Source organism: Salvia miltiorrhiza, chromosome 8, assembly GCF_028751815.1.
Source record: "Salvia miltiorrhiza cultivar Shanhuang (shh) chromosome 8, IMPLAD_Smil_shh, whole genome shotgun sequence".
NCBI classification, from domain to species: Eukaryota; Viridiplantae; Streptophyta; class Magnoliopsida; order Lamiales; family Lamiaceae; genus Salvia; species Salvia miltiorrhiza.
The window spans coordinates 34,407,407-34,414,016 of record NC_080394.1 but is presented as its reverse complement, the minus strand read 5'-3'; positions in this window follow the sequence as shown (position 1 = coordinate 34,414,016).

Genomic DNA, 6,610 nt, shown 5'->3' with positions numbered 1-6,610 from the left:
TAAAAGCTCAACCAATGCTAAAGCCCTTAATGAGATCAACGGTGAGCCAGAAGTTATGTTCAGGGTCAACATAAATTTAAAGAATCAACAATAAAGTTTAAAAAATAAAAATCAATATAGATGTAATACCATTTGTATCAAAATATTTTAAAAAAATAATTTTTAAACACAATCATCTCATAATGTTTCTCTTTTATTTATTTATATTGTTAAAATTTTGTATAATAGTTTTATTAACAACTATGTTAGATTATAGATGTTTTAGTTACAATCCACTCTCAAGATTTGTTAAGAACTTTGATACTAAAGAAAATGTTTCTAACTAAAATCATTTATCTTATATGCCTATATATTCATATTCTATTTAAATAAGTGCTCTTGAAAAACAGAGTACTTCATGCTTTGTAGGTATTGAAGCATATATCTTATAAAAATAAAATAATTTAATTTGTTAACAAATATTTAAACAATCAATTACTAATAAGTAATAACTACAAAAGGTCAAATTTTGATTTTTATATACCCACTATAAATATATACTTGCTTCTATTTATGTCAGCACAAGTTTCTAGTCAATTGAGTGAACATGGAGATAGACCATAAGGTATCTGTATTAGTAGGATGAAGTCTTTTGACTCTTTTCTATTCATCTGCAAATTTAAAAAAGTTTGATTTGGGATTATTCTTATTAAAAAAAAATGTGCGCTGCCTCGTTTTTGTCAATGATATCTTCATATCTATATATCCATTCTTTTGTAGTAATCAATTAGTAAAATATAGTGAATGGAGTTTTGAAGTTAATCCCATGAGTAATAGTCAGAATGGGTAGTCTCTTAATTAATGGATTGACTTCTGGTACTAAATTGAGTATTGGAATTCGATTTTAATTGTTAAATTGAATTCAGATTTTAATTAACAATAGAATATGTATATATCGATTTACATTTTTAAGAGGGAATTTGATGCTTTTATCAATGTACGAAATCTTCAGATATGTGCGAATTAATGTTTGCTTTTGGACCTTGATACGAGAACATAAAAATTTTAGCTTCTGTTTTCATTTATATATTTTTTAATTATTTGAGTTTATTTCGATAAATTCTTCTTATATAATTTTTAATAAAAAAATATATTTAATATATTGGAATAGATGTATTAATTTCTTAAAGATCTTCTCCCTACGGAATATAAATTATTACATTTTAAGGATCGTCTCCCAATTATAATGTTTATTGTTTGTTTTTTATTAAGTGAATTGGTTGAAAAATAATTGTGTATGATGAAATTAAGGTTTATTGGAAAAGAAAAGGAAAAAATAATAACCCTTGAAGGCACAAGGACGCAGACTAAGGGCACGAAACTCAAAAAGAGATCGTTAAACAAAGAAACCTAAACCAGAAACATTTGCAAGCTCTACAAGATAGGATAGTCATCCATTTCCGACCAGCGTCCATGGACTACATTGTTCATTGCACGCATACTAGCGCTATTGCTATCATCCACCACAAAATCCCTCGGTTTGTAACCTATATCCACTGCATTCCTGAGGCGATTTTTTATGCTACCTTCCGGAGCTTCTTGCATATGCTCCCTTTCCATACCTTTTCCCGTGCCCTTTGGACGGCCCCGTCCTCTCTTGGCCGGCACTTCTGTGAGCATTTACATTCCCTGATTAACTTGCTCCTCTAACCGACTAATACGTTTAACAATATCCTCCGGGACCGTAGTGGATAAATCCCCACCCCCTGTTATCGGTAGAGACCACAGCCTCCCCCAAACCCAATCCCGATTGAAATGCATAATTCTCATGAGCCAAAGCCATATCGCTCGTGCTCAATCCCGCTCCATCCGGAGCCTCCATCTCCAAGGTTTCATCCACATCCGAGACCTCCTCGTCAAGAACCCTTTCCTTGATAATCACTTCCTTATCCCCCCCGAAATCAATGTCTCCAACAAATCAGGCCCAGCTAAAACCCTGCCATCATGGGCATGCCTAGGAGAATGCGAGAGCCGTTGAGAGCTTTGCCCGCCAACTGCTTGAGAGTCCACAGAGGGGTTGCCTCTCTCGTGAGCACCCTGTTTCTTGTTGGCCTGCGCACCTGCCGGAGGAGTGCCCTCAATCTGTCCCTCCTCCGTGACCTCAAGAACTTTGTTATGATCAAAATCAGAATCCAAAACTACAGGCACCTGCTGTGCAACCAGGGCAGTCAGCTCTTTACGAACAGACCCCTTGACGGGAAATTCAGTTGGCTGGTTTGCCAAAATAACGAGAGGATTTGTTACCTTAGTAGCATGGGCAATAGGCTGCCAGTTTTTTCCTTTAGCTCTCAGAACCACAAACCCATCCCCCACCAGCTATTCGACGTCAGGCCCTTTCGTGGCGTCCATCAAAGGCGGCTTCGGATCAGTCTTCTTTTCGTTCGTTGCCCTTTTATTTTTATTGCATTTATCTCTACTGTGTCCCGTAAGCCTACAGTGTGAACAATAGAGCGGTAACTGTTCATAATAAAATTCAATATAGAAAGAGTGGTTACCACATCCAAGAGTCATGGATTCTTGCAGCGGCTGTGCTAGATCAACTTCCACCAAAATCCGGGCAAAATGCCCAACTTCTCTATGCACCGAGGGGCTGTCAAATCGAATCGGCAGACCAATGGTGCGTCCAATAGCAGCAAAAACTTCCGAGTGCCAGAGTTCAATTGGTAGATAATATATCCGGACCCAAACATGGCATAGGGAAGAGATCTCTTTATAAGGGTCGAAGAAATTGACCCACTCTCTGATTCTGAGAGATCCTTTTGACAGCTCCCATCCTGTTCGCTATTTCACCAAAGCTTTATCCTCGGCACAAGTAAAATTAAGAATGTAGAAACCTTTGGCCATAGGCGTGAGAGTCCAGTTCTCCTTAATCTGCCATGTATGTTGTAATTCCGCTTTAAGATCACCAGTAGTTCGAGGTTTATCACCCTTATGAAGCAGGAGCCTCCCAATAAGGGCATGGCTGAAGTCGTCGACCTGTTTCATGTAGAAATCCACAGGAATATCTAGGTTATAAGAATCACCAATCTTTTCAGATTGTAGAGAGACGAATTTATTAGCCAAAACATCAGGTTTGCGTGTTGTGCACGGGTTAGCAATATTAGCATAGGAATGCCTAGCGTTGGCAGTAGTATTAGTCAGAGAAGAAATACTTTTCCACTGCTCGTTAACAGCAGCAGAAGTCGAAGCAGAAGCAGCAAGTTTCTGTGGGATATCAGCAATACCAGCAGAAGATGTAGATGAAGGAATACCAGTAGGGTTTTTATCTTGCAAAAGTGGAGATCCAGCAGCAGTGGACGTCGAAAGTTGTTGGAGATTGGAGGAAGGTTGAGAGCTAATCGATCTGAGAGGCCCGCCATCGCCGGAGCGGGATCCGGCGCCGGGAACGTAGGCGGCAGAGCTAGGGTTTTAGAGAAACCCTAGAGAGAAAAACGTCCATCTCCTCCTCAAAAAAATTCAAATACTGCGTGTCAAAAAAATTGTGTATAATTCTCTATTTTCATCTTGATAATTGAATTTTTTTTCTCATTGCTAGTTATAGTTTGAATATGTCATATATCAACAAAAGAGAATTCATCGAGCTTGCTCTTGATGGTGGTAACTATTTGACTTGGGCTTTGAATGTTGAAATATATCTTGCCTCATGTGATTTGAGCGATTCTATAGTTTCAGATTCCTCATGTAGCTCTGCCCAGAAGGCGAAAGCTTTGATTTTCTTGCCTCATCATCTGAATAAGGACTTAAAATATGAGTACCATACTGAAAAGGACCCTGTTGTCATATGAAAATCTCTGAAGGATCGCTTTGATAAAAAAAAAAAAGGACATTGTTCTCCTTCAGGCACAATATGATTGTCTTAATTTACGCTTTCAGGATTTCAAGTTCGTGATTGAGTATAATTCTACCTTGCACCGTATTGTGTCACAACTGAAACTTTGTAAGCAGGAAGTTACAGAGATTGATTTGATAGAGAAGACTCTATCTACTTTTCATGCCAGTAACTTTGTACTCCAGCAGCAGTACATGGCCAAAAATTATACTAGGCATAGCTCATTTCTGCTTTATTTGTAGCAGAAAAACATAATCAGCTTTTGATCAGAAACCACAATGCAAGGCCGATTGGTTCACAAGCAGTGCCTGAAGCACATGCTACCACTTATAGAGGTGGTCGAGGGAGAGGCCGAGGAAAAGCAAATTGGTCCCGACGTGGTGGACGAGGTTGGTCCCATAGAGGAGGTCGAGGACATGGATACAAGCATGTTGCTAGATTCTAAAGTCGTGAAAAAGGATTTCATAAGACATCTCATCCACAAAAAGTCAGTACATCTCAACAAACTACCGAAACGCTATAAACTTGTCATAGGTGTGGGTGCGAGGGTCATTGGACTCGTACATGTCGCACTGCAAAGCACCTCGTTGAAACATATCAAATGTTGCAAAAGGACAAGAAAGACAATAAAATTCAAAGTGAAATACACCATGCCAGTTTGCCTGAAGCAAATTTGGAGTTTAATGCTGATGATGATGATTTAATGCAACTTGATCTTGAAGATTATGTAGATCAAAATAATTTGAATTGTTAGACTATTCAGACATTTTAGGATTTTATTTATGGTTTCATGTTTTATTTCCAAACTCTTAGTACTTTAGTTTATTGTGTATTTTGTTGGACTTCTTTTGGATATTTTTAGTATTTGCAGTACTTAAATTTTTATTATTACCGTAAACTATTTGCTATTTATATTTGTTATTTTTTTAATGTATACACCTTCAAGGTGTTATTTTAAAATTTTAAGTACTGCAAATACTAAAAATATCCAAAAGTCTAACAAAACACACAATAATAAACTAAAGTACTAAGAGTTTGGAAATAAAAACATGAAACCATAAATAAAATCCTAAATCCTAAAATGTCTAAATAGTCCAACAAATCAAATTACTTTTGATCTCCATAATCTTCAAGATCAAGTTGCATTAAATCATCATCATCAGCATTAAACTCCAAATTTGCTTCAGGCAAACTGGCATGGGGTATTTCACTTATCGAATTTTATTGCCTTTCTTGTCCTTTTGCAACATTTGATATGTTTCAACGAGGTGCTTTGCAGTGCGACATGTACGAGTCCAATGACCCTCGCACCCACACCTATGACAAGTTTATAGCGTTTCGGTAGTTTGTTGAGATGTACTGGCTTTTGGTGGATGAGATGTCTTATGAAATCCTTTTTCACGACTTTAGAATCTAGCAACATGCTTGTATCCACGTCCTCGACCTCCTCTATGGGACCAACCTCGTCCACCACGTCGGGACCAATTTGCTTTTCCTCGGCCTTTCCCTCGACCACCTCTATAAGTGGTAGCATGTGCTTCAGGCACTGCTTGTGAACCAATCGTGGTTTCTGATCAAAAGCTGATTATGTTTTTCTGCTACAAATAAAGCAGAAATGAGCTATGCCTAGTATAATTTTTGGCCATGTACTGCTGCTGAAGTACAAAGTTACTGGCATGAAAAGTAGACAGAGTCTTCTCTATCAAATCAATCTCTGTAACTTCCTACTTACAAAGTTTAAGCTGTGACACAATACGGTGCAAGGTAGAATTATACTCAATTACGGACTTGAAATCCTGAAAGCGTAAATTAAGCCAATCATATTGTGCCTGAGGGAGAACAATGGCCTTTTTTTTTATATCAAAGCGATCCTTCAGGGATTGCCATAGGTACTCATTTTTTAAGTCCTTATTCAGATGATGACGTAGGAAAATCAAAGCTTTCGCCTTCTGGGCGGAGCTACATGAGGAATTTGAACTATAGTATCGCTCAGATCATAGGAGACAAGATATATTTCAACATCCAAAGTTCAAGTCAAATAGTTACCATCATTAAAAGCAAATTCGGTGAATTCTCTTTTGTTGATATCAGACATATTCAAACTCGCAAGAAATTACCAAGTCGCTGAAAATATATAAGATATATTTGATCTAATTTTACTTTTCATTCTTTATTTATTTTTTATGAGATGCGTTTCCTAAGAACTTTGAATTTTGAAAAGATAAATGTAAATGAAATAAGTGTTCTAGAAGTTTTGACATAATATCACCATGGATTCTTTAGAATCTGAAACTTTACATTATTGTTATTCATTCGAGAATGACGGCAGAGTCCATCAAAATAAGTAACCAGTATTTTAAAACCCTAAATAAAAAGATTAAGCAAATTTCACAATGTCGATTCAAATAAAATTTCGGAAACACACCACACAGAATATCAGTACTAAATTAACAATTAACAAAACCCATCTAAGATATCATAGCAAAAACGAATTAACACACGAATTCAGTAACAACAAAATCATATGAGTTACCACATGTTACCGCCGTCAAAATTTTTCGAAACTCACGGAAGCAATCTCTTTAAAAACATACTTTCTTTAAAGTAATAATTACAATTTCCATTGATCAATGAAAAATTACCCATAAAGATTTCAGATGTTTCGATTTATATAATTTGGGAATCGAAAGAAATTACCTTGCAAGAAAAATACGATTTTTTCTTATGATCTATCTCCGTATT